This window comes from Peromyscus eremicus, chromosome 8a (genome assembly GCF_949786415.1).
Source record: "Peromyscus eremicus chromosome 8a, PerEre_H2_v1, whole genome shotgun sequence".
NCBI classification, from domain to species: domain Eukaryota; kingdom Metazoa; phylum Chordata; class Mammalia; order Rodentia; family Cricetidae; genus Peromyscus; species Peromyscus eremicus.
In genome coordinates, this window is record NC_081423.1 from 55,867,676 (window position 1) to 55,887,041 (window position 19,366).

At 45.9% G+C, this 19,366-nt stretch overlaps 1 long non-coding RNA gene across 1 annotated transcript; it reads right to left on the reverse strand.

Annotated features, from left to right (window-relative positions):
* Positions 1 to 1,877: 1,877 nt before the first annotated feature.
* LOC131917356 (uncharacterized) lies at positions 1,878 to 18,016 on the reverse strand. Its single transcript, XR_009380660.1, has 2 exons — positions 17,767 to 18,016; positions 1,878 to 2,136 (listed from the first exon to the last, which is right to left on the reverse strand). It is a non-coding gene; the product is annotated as an uncharacterized LOC131917356 (long non-coding RNA).
* Positions 18,017 to 19,366: the final 1,350 nt, after the last annotated feature.

Below are 19,366 nucleotides of genomic sequence, written 5' to 3' on the forward strand. Positions count from 1 at the left end.
TGCTCCGAAGTCTGATCCTGCCGGGAAAACGTCAAACACCGAGCAGGAGGCCGGGTCACTTGGGGTTCCTGGTCCCAGAGTCTCTGATTCTGCAGGTGTACTGCGGGGTTGGGCTTGGCGATGCTCCAGCTGCAGATGGCCCGGGACCACTGAGCTACACACTGGGCTCTGCGGGTGGTCAATGCGGCCAAGACGACCGGAAGGAGCTTTGAGGAGGGCGGGACCTGCAAGCCTGGCGACACACACGGTGCACGCGTGGCTCCAGATAGGGATAGGCAAGAGTGGGGTTTCAGTCAGGTATCTTCCTCCAAGGCGTAAAATTCACCAAGAAACGAGCTTTTCCTCAGTCAAGACAGCACTACTAAGTGATCTTGAAACTGTGTGGTTTGGAACGTCAGCCTTTCAGTGCCACGGTCTTGAGTTTTAACACACCTATGCACCCTTCAGGCATGTTTACTTTACAGGAAGCATATTTATTTTAAAAGACTTTGACTACTACTGGAAATGGGAGATTAGAGCTGTCTGTGTGGTAGAAAGCAACCACAAAGGTGAATAAGATGGAAGAAAGGCATAAAATTTAAAAACGATGTAAAAGCAGCGACGAGCTGGGTGTGGCGGCTCACGCCCGTCATCTCAGCTCCCCAGAGAAAGACCCTTAAACTGAGGACTCAAATCTGAAAGACCTGTTTGAAATTAGTACTCACCTTTCATATATGTATACTCTTAATGTCTTAATTCAAAGATACAGAAAGGGATTTTTGAAATGGTAACAAGCTTTTCATATCCAGTACAAGTTGTTAATTTAGAACAATGTTTAGAATAATGACCTCAAATTTTTTTAGAGAAAAAAATTATTTGAAATCTGAAATTATATACCTAGCCAAAACATATCTTATGAGAGCAGAATACTTTGGGGAATGTGCTGGTACTAACATTGCACGTTTTGGGGGGAAAAATACTAAAGCAAGCCGGGCGGTGGTGGCGCACGTCTTTAATCCCAGCACTTGGGAGGCAGAGCCAGGCGGATCTCTGTGAGTTCGAGGCCAGCCTGGGCTACCAAGTGAGTCCCAGGAAAGGCGCAAAGCTACACAAAGAAACCCTGTCTCGAAAAACCAAAAAAAAAAAAAAAAAATACTAAAGCAAAGGTAAAAAAAATCTCAGAAAGTCAGGAGATAAAGGAAGCAGGGGGACCAACTCAGATTTGTGATAAGAAACCTCAGTGCCATCGCTGTGGAACTGCGCAGCATAAACGGCGGTTTCGGGTGTGTTTACTGTGCTGTTCTGCAGTCATTGTTTTACAGTGCACCCCTACTTAACGAAAACAAAAGCTCAGCGTAAAAACTGCAAGCCTGAGGCTGCTCACCTTCTTACCTCATGCTTCTTGCTCTCCTGGTTGCACCTTTTCTCTGGCATTTGGTTCAGTCTCCTGCTTTTCTGTCCATCATGGCCCTAGGAGCCATAGTGTGCCGTGTGTGTGTGTGTGTGTGTGTGTGTGTGTGTGTGTGTGTGTGTGTGTACCACGGAGCCCAGCGCTGTGCTGGGTTTCCCATCCAGCCTGTAAGTAAACTCTTGGATGTCCACACAAAGGCAAAATAGTCTAAGAATGTGTCTCTAGAACATATGCCCCCTGTGTGGCTGGTGAAAGATATACAATAGGGATAACAGTATTTGTTGTGAAACAGTGGATATTTATAAATTAGTACGTGTAAAGTGCGAGTATATGACATTGATATAAACCAAAATTTACTATTGTCTGCAATTGTTGTTTAAATCTTTGCTATAAAGCTTTCTTGTCTGTACATATTATATATGTGAATTCATGTAATAAATAGCTCGGATCACTTTCATCCTTTTGTATGTTGAGGTACTTCACAGGATTTCACTTTTTAAGGCTTTTATTACATGAGTACAGTGTCTGTAGAGGCCAGAAGAGGGCGTCAGATAACCCGGAGCTGTAACTCAAAGTTTGGAGGGAACCAAACTCAAGTCCTCGGCAAGGGCAGTACTTGCTCTTAACTACTGAGTCTTCTCTCCAGGGATGGACTTTGATTTTTTTAAAAAGCAAAACTGAGGTGGGCAAGATGGCTCCGTGAGTAAAAAGTGTTTCTCCAGAACCCACGTTGTAGGAGGAAAGAACTGATGGCCAAAGTTGTGCAGAAAGAAAGGGGGGAGGGGAGAGGCAGGGAGGAGAGACATTGATAATAATAATAATAAATAATAATAATAATAATAATAATAATAATAATAATGTAAAACTGAAAAGGTTCCTTTACTAAAATAATAATAACCAAAAACAGGGTTGGGAGGAGCAGAAAAACAATTGATTTGACATCCAAATTTCCTGCCTGCTCTCATTCCAGGACACCACCATTCCTTTCTGTACAGGTGAGTGTAGCCTGAGTAAGCTGAGAGGCACCTGCATCTATGTGTGTCCAAGCCCTCCACTGCTAGCAACTTGGCATCCCTACAGCTTGTTGGGAATGCACATTCCTGGGCCCTGCCCAGGCCTACTGCATCAGAAAGCTTGGATGGGCCCTACAACCTGTAGTTAGCAGCTCCCCCACACCCACCCCACATGGAGGAGTATCTGAGAGTCAGTTCTGAGAGGAAATCTCCAGGGCTCAGAATGCTGGGTTTCCAAAGCCCCATGGTCCTGTTTAGAACTGATGCAGCTAGTAAGGGGATAGTTTTTGTTTGTTTGGTTGGTTGGTTGGTTTGGGTTTTTTGTTTTGTTTTTTCATAATTCTTAATTGACTCTTTGGAAATGTCACATCATGCACCCCAATTCCGCTCACCTCCCAGTCACTCCATATCTGTCCCCTACCCCTGCAGCATGCCCCCAAAGTTAATAAAAGCAAAACAAACAAACAACGCACCTCTTCATTCATCCTAGTGTCACTCAGAACATCCTTTAGTCCGGTCAGCCGCACTCACAAAATGTTCACTGCAATGAGTCATCGGTCTGGTTCAAGGCCCTGACACACCATCATCACTGGGCCCTCCTTGAAACACCTCTTGGATATCACACACAATGTCATGGAGCTCCCACAGCCATCGTTCAGCAGGACCAGTTCCTTAGTGCACTCCAGCGGGTCATAGATGGGGCAGATGTTAGGGTGGGCCAACCCAAGGCCCAGGATGTGGGTCTGGATGGTAGCTGAGCTGGTTGGTCCAGGTCACTAGGACTGTCCCCTCAGGCAAGGGGCAGAGCCAGCTCTCCTAGGCCCATATCATGGGGGGAAGGGGACAGTTCTCCCACACCTGTGGTGAGGGGTGGGGCCATCACTCCTGAGTGGCGGGGGGGGGGGGGGGGGGGGGGGGATTCGCTCTCCTGCTGCAGTGTACAGCAAGGGTCAGGGCCAGCTATCCCAGGGCCAGTGAGGGACGGGGCTGGCTCAGCACGATTTCAACACCCATGGTTCCTATGACCCCCTGAGGTAACACGAGCCAAGGACATCAGCCCAGATCCTGGCTGCTGTCGGACCACGGACCTAGACATGGCCCACGGCAGCAGCTAAGGCTTGGATGACACCATGGCCCCGTATGGCTGCACAGACCACCCAGATAGGCATGGCTCTGGTGGCGGCACAGCCTTCAGACACCAACATGGCCACAGGTTGTGGCCTAGATCCCAAGCAGCCATGTGGCCTTTGATGGCACCACAGGCCACGAACATCAACATAGACCCTGGCTGTGGTAGGAACACTGACCCAGGCATGGTCCTCATCAGCAGCCCGCACTTGGATGTCACCTTGGCCCTAGGTGGCAGCACAGGCTACTCCTATTGGTATGACTCCAGTGGCAGTGTGGCCCTCGGACACCAACATGGCCCCAGGTGGCAGCCTGGTCCCCTGGAATTGGCATTGCCCTCAATGGTATCAGGAGCCATGGACATCAACACAGACCCTGGCTGCAGTAGGGCCATGGACCTAGATGTGCCCCTATGCCACAGCCTGGGCTCCGATGTTACCTTGACCCCAGGTGACAGCACAGGCCATCCAGATTAGCATGGCCCCAGCAGCAGCATGGCCCTCGGGCACCAACATGTACTCAGGTGATTAACCAGACCTTGGTTATCCACATGGCCTTCAGTGGTTACTGAAGCCATGGGCATCAACTTTGGCTGCTGTAGGGCCATGGACCAGGACTTGGCCTCCGGTAGCAGACCCAGACCCAGATGTCATCATGTCCCCCAGTGGCAGCACAGGCCACTCAGACCAACATGGTCCTGGTGGCGGCACAGCTCTTGGACACCAAAACAGCCACAGGTGGTGGCCCACACCCTGGGCATCCCTGTGACCTTGGTGGCAACATGGGTCATCGATGTTAACACAGACTCCCATTGTTTCGGACCCTGATATGGCCATAGGTAGCAGCCCAGGCCTGGATGTCACCGTGATCCTGGGTGGCAAACAGGCCACCCACATCTGCCCATTCCTCACAGTCCCTGCCTCTTCAGAACCACCTCTTCCACAGCATATTCCACAGCCTCTCCTTCTCTCCCATTTCACCACCATATATTTACTCATCACATTAGCACCCACCCAACTGGAGCCACAGAGCACCAGGCAGGCCTGTGGATGCTTCAGGCAGGCTGGACCGGACCATAAGGACCCAGGCTGCCCAGTGGGAGTCTTTTGGCCGCCTGAGCTGGGATGTTGTTTTTCTATTAGAAGAAATTCCTTTTAGCCTTAGGAGTGGCCACATTGAATTCTGTTCAGAAATGAAAAGGGGGAAAGAAAAATAAGGCTTGAAGACCACATCATTCAACTCTGCCAGTTTATGGAGGAAAAGTGAAGGCTGACATAGTACTGTGTTTGTGCACAGTCTCACGGGCAGCGTGGTACTGAGCCAATGGACCTCACATCTTCTGATGTTCAAGGAAGACTTCAAAACAGTTCATTACATGAGTTTAGTGAGAAATACTGGGATGGCTATTGAGCAACAGTTAAGTGATCTAAATCCACCGAAAGACTGGATCAGTCCCACTGAAGTCTGTTGCTCTTACACTGCATAGCCCTTCATCTTCAGAAGATTAAGAAACATTCCTGGACTGAGGAGATGGCTCCATGGATAAAGTACTTCCCGTACAAGCATGAGGACCTGAGTTCAGATCCCTAGAACCCACACGAAGACATGGTGGGCAGTAGAAGTAAACTTGTAATTCCAGCTCTCCAAAGGTGAACACGGGAGATCACCAGAGCAAGCCGGCTGGCTAGACTAGCCCAGTCAGCAAGATCTGCGTTCAGCTGAGACCCCATCTCCACGAAGGAAGAGACCAGGCCTCCACATGCACACACACACACACACACACACACACACACACACACACACATACACACACTCACGCGCGTGCATAAACACTCACACATGGCGGGATGTGGGGGGATATTCCTATTTTCCTTTCCTCCCACTCTAATTCACTTGAATTCCTAAGTGATCCTCTCAGTCAAAAGGGAAAATAAGAAATTGGAATGGCTTTCTTTGTAACTGAATGCTAGGACGGCTGAAGTCATCGCAAGTGTCCCCTGGAATCCATGACAACATGAAACACTTGCTTCCCAAATGCTCAGCTAAGTATTTCTCAGCTGTTGGTTCTTTATGCATTTCATAACTTGAGTCAGAAATGTGGAAAGTGAAGGGAGCCCTTTCTTTCTAAGTTTTCCCAATAGACCAGTATTGCACCTGACCATTAACCCTTCGGGGAGAGGCATCTACCTTTGAGTTGAAGAGTAATCATGGTTATTTCTCATTCTTTCTTGAGCTTTGTTTCTGGAAAACCTTGTGTAAAACCTTTGACATGCCATTTGACTGAAGAAGCAGCAGACAGATTCGGAACCATGCACCGTAAAGCTTACAGGGGACTTGCTGACAGGGGGAGGGGGAAGGGTGGTGGTAAGATTGGTGGAAGTTAGAGAGAGGGTCAGGGTCAGGACAAAGTGACTTTCATCCAAGCTGCAATGTACATGGTTTATCTTAAACTAACAACAAAACTGCTGAGCAGGTTCTTGGTGTCAGGGACAGCCATAAATACCACACACCATGCTGGTACTTTTTGCTTGTCTTAGTTTCCTGAAAAACTATGCAGGAAAATGGGCCGGGAACACGCAGGGACAATGACCCAAGATGACTTCTCACTCTCAGGCTGTATCCCTAAACTCAAAAGCAATAAGAAAGAAAATTCTGCATGTGGTGGTGGCACATGTCCTTAATCTCAGCATTTGGGAGGCAGAGGCAGATGGATCTCTGTGAGTTTGATGCCAGCCTGCTCCACAAAGTGAGTTCCAGAACAGCCAGGACTGTTACACAGAGAAACCCTGCCTCGTAAAAAGAAGGAAAATTCTAGTGTTATTCTTTGCTTGATTTACTTTTTAATCAGCTGTTGTCTCTCGGTTCATGTATTTGCAAATGGGACTTGAATATGGTAGAGTTGGATGTATAGCTCAGAAAACAGTTCCTCGAATAGACCTGGAAGCTTGGGGTGCCTGTTGTAAACTCGACATTTGTTCCCTAGACAGGATATTAGTTGTAAGAGCAACTGCTAATGTAGCACTGGCCAGTTCACAACTCCAACCCTTTCAATAACTGTTGGAGGATAAACAAACAAGGACAATATGGTTTATGCTCAGATTTTAGTTAATAAGGTTAGGGGTGGGAGGAAGAGATGTGAAGGACCAGATCAACTCTGAAAGGCAAACAACTGGGGTGATAACATAGCTCGGAGGGGGAGTTGGGACGCTGGTATGGGTCACAGAATTTAGAGGTTATTAAAGCTATGGAAATTTATAACGAAGAACTAAAAATAGGAGGGAATATGAATGAGAGAAAGAGAAGACACAGTAATGAGAAGTGGAGCTAGAAAAGAGGCTCAGTGGTTGAGAGCACTGGCTGTTCTTCCAGAGGACCCAGGTTCAATCCCCAGCCCCCACGTGGTGGCTTACCACTGTAACTCCAGTCGTAGGGGATCTGATGCTCTCCCTGGCCTCCACACACATACATACAGGCCAAACACCTATACACATAATAAAAGTTTTAAAAAGTTAAATAAGATGTGGGGGGGTGTATGAGATAGGGTCAAGTATAGTAAAGAATGCTGTACAGTGAACTATGGGAAGAAACATAACAATCCTAACACCTAACTAGAAATAAACAAAAGCAAAACCATCATGACACATACATGCAAGAGTGGGAAATAGGGGCTGGAGAGGTGGCTCAGAGGTTGAGAGCACTGGCTGCTCTTCCAGAAGTCCTGAGTTCAGTTCCCAGCAACCACATGGTGGCTCACAACCATCTGTAATGAGATCTGGCGCCCTCTTCTGGCCTGCAGGCATACATGCAGACAGAACACTGTACACATAATAAAAATAAATAAATCTTTAAAAAAAAAAGAGTGGGAAATAAATAAGAGGAAACAAATAAAGAGAATCCTTCTTAAATTGCTACCACCTCTGTGCTGAGTGGAAAGGTTAAGTTCCCTCTACCTCTAGCTGGTTCCATGTAGTGCTGTTGAGAACCTCACCTTACTGAGACAGAGTCTCTCTCTGAACCTGGAGCTCACTGACTCAACCAGACCAGGGGGCCAGTTACTGCCTTCCCAGTACTACATTGCCCAGTTTTTTGATAGATGCTGGGAATGCAAACTCAGATAGATCCTAATGCTTACACTGCAAACTCTTTACTGACTGAACCAGGGCCCCAGTCCCCCACACACACACTTTTCTCTTTTGCTTTTGCTTTTGCTTTTTTTTTTTTTTTTTTTTTTTTTCTTTTTCAAGACAGAGTTTCTCTGTGTAGCCCTGGCTGTCCTGGAACTTGCTCTGTAGACCAGGCTAGCCTTGAACTCAGAGATCCACTTGCCTCTCTGCCTCCTGAGTGCTGGGATTAAAGGTGTATGTCACCACCACCAGGTTCCTCCTGCCCTTTTTTTAACAAATGTTTTTCTCTGTATCCTTCAAAATGAATAATTTCTATTGATCTATCTTGAGCTACACTGTTTTGTTATTGCTGTTGCTGTTGTCATTGTATTATAACTCTATGAATGGTTTGACCTCTAATATATTTTTAAATACATTTTAAGTTTTTATTTCTGTGATGAAATCCCCTCTTTGTTCATTCATTATAAACATATTTTCCTTTATATGTAATTCTTATCTCCTTAACTAAGAAATGTTTAAAAATATTTTATGTTTGTTATTTTTGCCTGCATATATATGTGTGTGTGCACCATGTACATGTCTGGTGCCCATGGAAGTCAGAACCCCTGGAACTGGAGTTACAGATGGTTGTGAATCATCATGTAGGTGCTGGGAATTGAACCCAAGTCTTCCACAAAAGCAACAAGTGTGCTTAACCACTGAGCCAGCTCTCCAGCCTGAGGCAAAGAAATTTCAGTTCTATGGAGGAGGAAGAAAGGAAAGAAAGAAAATTCCTTCTGAAATTAATTCTTCTATTAGTCAAAAAGAATGATAACACATATACTCAATATATTATACTCGCTGAACACTGACTTAGAGACAGGGTTAGGCCAACACTGAGAACACCTGGCATAAAATAGACATATTTAAATTAAATTTTATACACATAAAAAACCCTATTAATTAGAAATTTTTAAAAAATGTTTTTATGTGTACATATGTGTGTGCCTCCATGAGTTTATGTGCACCATGTGTATGAAGGTACCCTTGGAGGCCAGAAGAGGGCATCAGAGATCCCCTAGAACTAGAGTTACAGGCAGTTGTAAGCTGCTTGATGTGGGTCCTGGGAATGAATCATAAGACCTCTGCAAAAACAGTAAGTGCTCTTAAGCACCGATCCATCTCTCCAGCCCTTCCCCCCCCCCCGCCCGTGATAAAGATCTCAATATGCTTCCCTGACTGGCCTAGAAGTTGCAGTTTATGTCAGTTTATGTGGTCTTGACCTCACAGAGATCCACCTGACTCTGTACAAGAATTCCAGGTATGTGTTACCACACCCAGCTCTGGGCTGTATTTTATGAGGATACCTGGATCTTCCAGGAAAAGAAAATTTAAGGGCTTTTTTCCCCCTTAAAGAACTTTTTTTCCCCGGGCGGGTGGTAGTGCACGCCTTTAATCCCAGCACTCGGGAGGCAGAGCCAGGCAGATCTCTGTGAGTTCGAGGCCAGCCTGGTCTACTGAGCGAGATCCAAGAAAGGCGCAAAGCTACACAGTGAAACCCTGTCTCGGAAAAACCAAAAAGAAAAAAAAAAAAAAAAAAGAACTTTTTTTTCACATAAAGTTTGTGCCTAACAAGTCTTAGAAGAAGAATTCCACACTCAAAGGAGTGTGTCTGGAGATAGAGTTGTCGGCATTCTTAGTGAAAAAAATTCTCTGGCACACCGACTATACCCAAAGGCCAGGTTTCCAACAGATCAAGATGGTAATGAATCCTGGCATGGGCCCAGCTTTTCTCCCAAGCCTGAACCTCAGTGTGGTCTCTAGAATTGTGAGAGGTGTTTTGAAATCAGAACTGCATAGTAAAAGTTACATACTGCTGGGCAGTGGTGGTGCGTGCCTTTAATCCCAGCACTTGGGAGGCAGAGGCAGGCGGATCTTTGAGAGTTGGAGGACAGCCTGGTCTACAGAGCGAGATCCAGGAAAGGCGCAAAGCTACACAGAGAAACCCTGTCTCGAAAAAACAAAAATAAGGGCTGGAGAGATGGCTCAGAGGTTAAGAGCACTGACTGCTCTTCCAGAGGTCCTGAGTTCAATTCCCAGCAACCACATGGTGGCTCACAACCATCTGTAATGACATCTGGTGCCCTCTTCTGGTCTGCAGTCATACATGCTGTATACATAATAAATAAATAAATCTTTAAAAAAAAAAAAAAAAAAGAAAAAAAAAAAAAAAGAAAAAACAAAAATAAAAACAAAAAAAAAAAAAGTTACTTACTGATTCCTGCTAATCATCTTAAACTCTAACTATAGCCTTACTGGCTGCACAAATCAGGGCTGTTTGTCCATGTTCTGTTTTAAAGCACAGCTCAGAATGTTGAACACATGCTCTTCGTAAATACTTGTCTCCTGGCACTCATATGGGTCAGGCAAAATCCGTGGTCCAGACCATGGAAAACACAAATATGTTCCCTGTTTGGCATGGCCTCACGTCTCCTGATGGCATTGACGGGCCTGCTGCTGAACCCTGGCAGCATCTCTCTGAAAGGAGGTAAGCAACCTACATCACAACCGCAGGCCGCTTGTGAAAGGTGCATCCCACGGCACACCTGCCCAGTCAAGCTCCAGAACGGATGCTTGCTCTCTCCTTCCGGTGGCCTTCCCTCCCTGGGGTTTCACTTTTCAGCAGGAAACAACCCGAGTCTAAGATTGTCTTTGCACTTGGACCCATTTCCCTTGCTAATGGGATTCAAGAATGGTGTTTTGTGCTGCGACTATGTGCCTGGTGAATAGACCCCTTGTGTTCTAGAAGAAAGGTGCCTGGTCGCTCATCACCGCCGCCGTCCTTAGCAGCTCTGAGGGGAAAGCGGCTTGGGTTTCTGCCTCAGGGATTAACATCTCCAAAGCACATAAAGCTGCCTGAAAGTCAAGAGGAGGCTGAGTAAGGACGCACTGGACGGCTTGTGTGGCTGGTTGGTTTGCCTTTTGCCATTTGGGGGCACAGCAGCCGCGGCTGATGAAGGACCAACAGCCATGAGCAGAACCCACTGATAGATGCTTTCCCGGAGAGTGGAGGCCACTGACCCAGCACCTGCCCTTCTCACGGTCAGTCTGCATGTGGAATCGTGGAGAAGGAAGTCCATCTCCTCCTCCTCTCTTCTATGCAGTGACTAGGAACCTGAAAACTAAATTAGTAAAAGGAGAAAGCATACAACTTATTGATATTGTTAATATAATATTAACATTCCTGGAAGCTTCACACACACCAAGTCAAAAGCCAGACATGAGTCTCAGCACTCAGGAGGCTGAGGCAGGAGAATCCCGAGTTCAGGGCCTCCATGGGCTACATAACAAGTTATCATTCCGTCTAAGCCACATAGTGACACTTTTCTCAAAAAAAAAAAAAAAAATAAGATCAGTGAATCAAGACCCTGACCCTCTCTGTCATACACACACAAAGAGATGGCAGATAGCAATTAGACTCAGGCCGAGCGTGGAGGGACTTACATATCTTTTTGACAGACGGCATTGTTATGAAGTGACTACACATAGGGAAGGAGGTTGGGACCACTGGGAAGTGCCTGGGACACATACCGGGGAAAGCATGGAAGACAAGAACTGTCATGTGTTTATGCAGCCACATCTCAGGATGACTTCCGTGCACCAGGGGGAAGAGTCCTGCCTGGCTGGTCAGGTGACATCTTCCTGTTATCCAGCAGAGAAGAAGAGAGACAGAGGAGTTCCCTGTGCTACAGCTGCTCCGCAGTTTATGGCTTAAAATGGTCCACCTTGGTAACTTATCGGGGTGAGGGTGTATCCTGATTGTCTTCTGGGCCATTAGCAAATCCAGCCAGAAAGAGACTGGACTAACCCAAAAGGATGTTGGAGAACATTTTTGTTGGTGCTAACTAACTCTTGGAGAGGCTGCCCTCTTCAGTCCTTCAGTACTGGGACTAATGGAGAAGCTTGAGAATATACAGGGAACTAGAGTAACGGAGCCTCTGGACCCACTGGATGGAAGAGCTAGTTCTGAAAGAACAGAATATTAGTGAAACTCAGACCTCACAGTTCAAATGGCTGAAAATGAGATCATTTTTAAAGAGTCTTGATATGTAGCAAAGTCATATCTTCCAATGAGTCCAATACTATGAATAACAAGTAATAAATGACTCCTGGTCATTCACAAGCTTCCTCATTCGTCTCCAGCGGCTCAGAATGAAGACAGCAGCCCCTCAAGGGTTACTGTTAGTATCAACAAAAATGTCCCAAACCATCCTTTCTGGCCAAGCTTGCTTCTTTGCAGCTGGGTGTCCAGGAAAGAATGAGGGGACACCTCTCCCAAACGCAAGAAAATCACTACAATTCGCTAGAGGGCAGTATGGTGACTAGCTTCTAACCTCGTTTCAGGAGCACAGAGGAAGGGAATTTGTGATCAGTATTTTTGTGATGAGAGCCACTGTGAGAAAAAGAAACATCAAATACCGTCCTTTCTATAACATCTGTGTCGATGTGATGTGAAACTAGAAGCTTCCGGGTTGGTTCTTAAGTCTTGACCATATATTTTTAAAAAGCAAGCTGCCAGCCTCGGGAGGTGGGCCAGCTCTATTTGGTTGTTGCTCTGTTGCTATGCAGTGTCGGAGAAGCTACAAACAAAATCAAGATCACATTTCCTCTGCCTCAGCCCTTGGAAAAGCTTCCCACACGTAGGGAGCCTCATCTCCTGTGGTGCCTGGATCTCCAAGCTTTGCAGGGCAGTTAAATTGGGAAAGAGGACGACAGTGGTGGTCAGCTTCCTTGAACTCTGCACAGGGCTGGTTACCTCTTCAATCCTCAGGGCAGCTCAGGGAGTTAGATGTTATTAGTGTCATCTTCATTTGACAGATGAGGAAACTGAGCCCCTACAGGACTCTTTGCCCACTGGACAGAGGGATCTTCGGTGGCAGGGTTGAGATTTAAACTGGTCTGTTGGGAGCTGAAGAAATGGCTCAGCCGTTAAGAGCACATACTATTCTTGGAAAACACCAGAATTCAGTTCCAAGTACCTTCATCAGGCAGCTCACAGCCTCCTGTAACTTCAGTTCCAGGAGATCCAGCGCCCCCTCTGGTCTCTCTGGGCACCCACACGGGTATGCATATACCCACACACAAAAACAATTCTTATAATAAAATATTTTTTTTAAAAAACCAGTAGGATGAGCCGGGCGGTGGTGGCGCACGCCTTTAATCCCAGCACTCGGGAGGCAGAGGCAGGCGGATCTCTGTGAGTTCGAGGCCAGCCTGATCTCCAAAGCGAGTTCCAGGAAAGGCGCAAAGCTCCACAGAGAAACCCTGTCTCGAAAAACCAAAAAAAAAAAACCAAAAAAAAAAAAACACAGTAGGATGAAGCCAGGTGTGGTGGCACACACCTTTAATCCTAGCATTCAGGAGACTGAGGCAGGGGATCTCTGTGTTTGAGGCCAGCTGTTCTACCTAGTGAGTTCCAGGACAGCCAGGGCTACACAAAGAAACCTTGTCTGGGGTGTGGGAAGAACCTGGATAGACGGACTGTAGAAATTTCTAGGCAATTGTAATAAGGACTGAATAGCCCAATTACCTTTGTTACAAGTTAGCATGATTTTTAATGTTGTAAGAAGAGAGCTGGGATGAGTGGGAGAAATCCGTAGGGAGGGAAAGAACAGGAAGACACTAAGTGATGATTTGCAAAGACACAGGTTCATGTCAAAAACAAGAGCATTTCAGGTGGTGCATAAGCCAATTAGCAAGTGAAACAATATGTTAGCAGCCAACTCCCAGGGAGAATGGATCTTCTCCATCCCGGAGGAATCCTCAGAGCCTGGAGGTCAGTGACTGGTGGGCATTATTAAAAAAAAAAAAAAAAAAAAAAAAAAAAAAAATGCCTGCAAAGGGCTGCCTCTGGCTTGGGGCCTGAGTCTAGGATATACAGAATTTCCCCCCAAGTCTCCAGAGTTCTTAAGGTCATCCCAGAATTTTAAGACTCATTATCATTACTATCACCAGAACAGTCAGATGCCAGGTGCTATGCAAAGCATTTCACTTGGATTAGCTTATGATAACTCTATGTAGTGGGTGCAGTGCCCACCGCTGGGAATGCCATGGGTTGGCTCATCTCCTGGGAGCTTCACCATGGGAGGTGTGTGCAAACGAGTGGAAAGGCATATCTTGCCCATCCTTCTTTGAGTAAGACAGTCAATTCTGTTTTTAAAATGCAACCCCGTCTGATTTAGCCTGGTGGGCTGCTTACCTTCTAGAATCCTTCTAGAACCCTGACAAGTGGCAAATAAAGACATAAAGGATATATGAACCCATGAGAGAATAAAATGAGGAAAATGATGAGCCTGGCCAAGAGCCTGCAACTCCAGTTCCAGAGCCTCTGCAGGCACTGCATTTGTGTGTGTGTGTGTGTGTGTGTGTGTGTTTACAAATGTGTGTGTGTGTTTACAAGTGTGTGTGTGTGTGTGTTTGTGTGTGCGCGCGCACGACAAATGTATGTATGTTTACAAATATGTGTGTATGTTGTAGGCACACACATATTATAATGTCCTCCCCCAGGAAGATCCTACCAAATGGTCATCCCTGAAATTATACATACAAGAAGCATTATACAAACTGAAATGATACATACACATTTGTAAAAACAAAGAAAAAGACGCCATGAATGGGGGGGTTAAAGGGAGGAAAGGGAAGGAGGGAATGATGTAATTATATTTCATCTCAAAAAAAATTTTGAAAAGCCCATTTTCTACCCAGAGTGTGGTTCCTAATGTTCCCCCAAAGGCTTGTCTGTAAAGACATGGTCTCTAATCTGTGGCACTGCTGAGAGGCAGTGGAACCTTTAGGAGGCGACACTTAGTGGAAGAAAACAAGTCACTGAGGACATGCCCTTGAAGGTGATATTAGAGCCCTGGATCCTTCCTCTCTCTTTTCGCTTCATACCTCCATGCACCTCCACATGCACCTCTGCCATAATGCATTGTATCACACCTCCATGCACCTCCACATGCACCTCTGTCATAATGCATTGTATCACAGCTCCATGCACCTCCACATGCACCTCTGCCATAATGCCTTGTATCACACCTCCATGCACCCCACCATGAACCAATGCCATAATGCCTTGTATCACACCTCCATGCACCTCCACCATTCACCTCTGTTGTAATGCCTTCTATCACATCTCCATGCACCTCCACATGCACCACTGCCATAATGCCTTGTATCACACCTCCATGCACCTCCACATGCACCTCTGCCATAATGCCTTGTATCACACCTCCATGCACCTCCACATGCACCACAGCCAAGATGCCTGGTATCACACCTCCATGACATGAACCACTGCCATAATGCATTGTATTGCTCCAGGTCCAAAGTGACAGGGCCCAATGACCAAGAACTGAAACCTTTGATACTATGAGCCAAAAGAGACCTTTCCCTCCTATTAGTTAATTATCTCGGGTGTCTTGTCACAATGACAGAAAGCTGACCAACACAGTCTATATCTTGTGGTGGAGATATTAATATTCAGATTGAGTATGTCTTATCCAAAATGCTTAGACTGAAAATGTTGGTGGGCTTTCATATTTTGGAATATTTGCATTGATCTGTTGACTAAACATCCCTAATCTAAATTCCTAAAACAGAAAACTCTCCAGTGTCAGAATCATTTTGAGTGTCATGGGAGCTCTAACGCCAGATTTCAGACTTTCAGGTTAGGAATGTTCAACTTGTTACAACCAAGGAAAGAGAAGAATAAAGAACTAGCCAGGTGGTGGCGTACACCTTTAGTCCCAACACTCAGGGGACAGAGGCAGGTAGATCTCTATGAATTCAAGGCCAGCCTGGTTTGCAGAGCAAGTTTGAGGACAGCTAGGGCTACACAGAGAAACCCTGTCTTAAACAAACAAACAAACAAACAAACAAACAAACAAACAAGGGGGCTGGAGAGATGGCTCAGTGGTTAAGAGCACTGGCTGCTCTTCAAGAGGTCCTGAGTTCAATTCCCAGAACCACATAGTGGCTCACAACCATCTATAATGAGATCTGGTGCCCTCTTCTAGTGTACAGACATACATGCAGACAGAACACTGTATACATAATAAATAAATAAATCTTTAAAAACAAAGCAAAACAAACAATAATAAAGAACCCACCAAGAGGTAGGTGATGGCACACACACTTAATCCCAGCACTATGGAGGTTAATCTCTGAGTTCGAGGCCACCCTGATCTACAGACTGAGTTCCGGTACAGCCAGGGCTACACAGAGAAATCCTGTCTGGGAAAAAATTTACAAAATAAAAATAAAAAACTGCCCAGAAAGTCCAATTTCAACTAAAAATATTTTAATAGAGAACAGAGAAAAAAAACTAAGGAAGGAAATTATAATAAAGACAGTATTGTAAACAGTATTTATGTGACGCAATTCTACCAGAGAACACACAGAGACACTCCTAAAGCTGAATAGAAAGTCTGTATTGCTGGCCGGTGGCTACATGGGGAACTTGCCCAAACCATGCCATCCTGAGCCTCACCAGGCACTGGGGTCTAAGATCTGAATAGTGCCTCCAACACATCAGTTGTGCTAAGTTCTGGAGGCCTGTTAAGTATCATTTCCCTAAAATTAAAAATATGCAGATACCTCCAGATTGAAAGGCCCTACTATGTGCCTGGCACACTTAAATGAAGACCCAGATAAAGACCAATAGGCATCAGCACAAACTTTAGAATACCCAGAATGAAGAAAGGTTTTTAAAGCATCTGGAGAGAGAGAGTATACAAACAATTGGCAATTGGGTGGTGCTGGACTTCTTAGCAGCCACACAGGAGTTAGAAAATTATCCTTTCAAGATACTCAAGTGTGAAATTTGTTTCCAGCCTAGAATACTTGTAACTAAATGATCAGTGTAATGTGAAGTGTGCACCTATGGCAGAGTGATAAGCATAGGGGTTTTCTAACATAAGAATAAGGCATTTCAGGAAGCTAAGAGATGGCTTGGTGGCTAATGAAAACTGCTGCTCTAGCAGAAGACCCAGGTTCAATTTCCCAGCACCATTAGGCAGCTCACGACTCCTGGTAACTCTATTTCCAGGGGATCTGATGCCCTCTTCTGGCCTTCACAGGCACTACATGCACATGTGGTACATACAAAGAAGCATATACACACCTATTTATAAAAATAAATCAAAGTAATTTCATCAAAAAAGCCACTGCAGGACGTGCACCAACAAAATGAGAAAGTGATCTAAGAGAGACTGCATGACTAAGGGTTGCTGGACCATCACACTGGAGAGTAGCGAACTCCTAGGATGAAAGCAGACAGAAAGCAGCCAGTCCAGAGGGACAAGAAAATAGCAAATACCAGGAGGGAAGTGCCCGAGGGACTTAAGAAAATGACCTGTTTGAAGTGTAGAAAGTAGTATCCAGAAATGTTTAAATAACCTGGGGGGAGAATGAGTAACTGACAATAGATTTCTAGGTAATTTTTTAAAGCAATCAATAATTTGGGAAATACAGGCTGAGACTGACTTATACATAGGACCTAATGAAACAAGCTGAATGCAATCAAGGACTGCCAAGGGGAAGGGGCTGGGGCTAACTGGAGAGGGGAGGGGAGGCAGTATAGTTGGAGATTTGAGGGGCCAGATGTGTGCAGACCACGGTGAGGTATTCTGAGATGGGAGCCGCTGCAGTTGAGTGCAGAAGAGACCACCATGAGGCATTCTCTCTGAGATGGGAGCCGCTGCAGTTGGGTGCAGAGGAGTAACATGACCAGAGTAGCTATTCCTGATATGTTTAGAATAAACTCTAAGAGAGACTGGGGTGCAGCAGGATGCTGCAGTTAGATGAAAAGTGATAATGCTATCTCAGTCGGATGATGGCAGCTTGAACAACGTTGCTAACATTAGAGAGAGTGAGAACAATAGATTGTCAACTGACTTTAAAGGCAGAGCCAAAGTGTGTTTTTAACATATCAAATGAGGGAAGAGAGTATCAACAATGGAGAGAAATGAGGGAGAGTATGAAAGAGAAAGATCAAAAATGGCATGAGCCAAAAGGATGATGCCACAGTCTAGTGAGATGGTGAGACCATGGTTCAAGCTGTTGCTCCTGTTACCTGTGGATGAACCAATCTAGTCTGAGTGGCCTAAGATGGAATCCGCGGTGGCTGTTAGTTCATATGGTCATGGCAAGTGCTAGGCAGTTGTCAGGGGAAGTAGGGCTGGATCTTCTCAGAGCCTTTCCCATTTCCTTATCTGATGCCCCCACCAGCGAGTCTGGGAGCCACAGGCAGGCCAGTGGGGCTCCTGGAGCATCTTTATGTCATCTCCACCCATGACATCTCCAGTCTGATGGCTTCCAAGGAGCCAGACCTCTTCCCAGGGGCTCAGAATTCCAAACCAGCCCTTTATGACCTGGTGTCCATCAGAGCAGTGTTACTTCAGCAAGATTCTGTCCCTCAGAATCCAGTGGGCATGTTGAAAGGAGGGGACCAGATTCCCCCTCCAGATGAAGAACAGGCGCAGAACGTGTGGACGTGTTTTTAAACCAGCCGTGGCAGGGTTTGGGGGAGAAGATAAGAGTTCAGTTGTAGGACATTTTGCAAACTCATAATAAAGCAAACACTATCAAATGAACCAGTGTCCTGATAGGGCCACAGTGCGGGAGCTGAGCGGAAGGAAGTGATGGGGTCACGGTGTAGGAGAGCCAAGCTCTCATCCCCCACAACAGGAAACCAATGGGCGTCTACAAAGGAAAAACTGAGAAACATGAATAAAATAACATCAGTTGGACACAAGATTAACTACAAAGAAAACACAGAAAAGGTGAGATCAGCTCTTTCTAGGACCCAGGTAAGTGAAGGAGAATAAATTGGTATTGTTTAATATCTTCCGTCACTATTTGATTTCATCTATGTGCATTATGACTTTGATTTAAAAAACAACAACTTTATTTTATGTGTATGTTTTTTTTTTTCTTCCTGTATGTACATCTGTGCGCTATGTGCATGCCTGGTGCCCAAGGGGGTCAGAGACAGTGTCAGATCCCCGGGAACTGGAGTTACAGATGGTTGTGAGACATTGTGTGGGTGCTGGGAATTGAACCCCAGACCTCTAGAAAAGCAGCCAGTGCTCTTAACCACTGAATCATCTCTCCAGCCCCCAAATAATTAGTTTTTGAAAAGATGTGAATTTGATGTCCATGCATTGATGCTATAGATGGGTGAGAATTTTAGGAATGCTTCCCAGTGGTGGAGCGCTTGCCCAGCGTGTGTGAGGCCTTGGACTTGATTCCCAGCTCTGAAAACAAAAACAAAAGTAAAGAGAGTGCCCCGCCCACACGACAGGTGTGATTTTGGGAAACAGCTCAACCTGATCTTCTTTCCAGCTCTGTACTCTCTCTTTTGTATCTCCGGCCTAAATGAGGGCTCCGACCACAGGGAGGCCACCCTGCACACATCAGGGACCCAAGTACTTTGTGGTCTCCTGGGGAGGACCTCTGCCCTCCCAAGTCCCTGGAGCATCTCACTAAGGCCCTCCAGCCAGTCCCTGGAGGCTGGAGAGGCTGAGGCTTGCCACAGACAGGAGGGAACCAAGGCTCCGTGAGTTTATGCGTCCATGCTGAGGTAGAGATCGGAAGCCCAGCCTCCTGGTTTAGGCTTTTATGGTTCTTCTACAACCAAACCAGCGGCTGCCATCACCAATAGGATAGGCTGG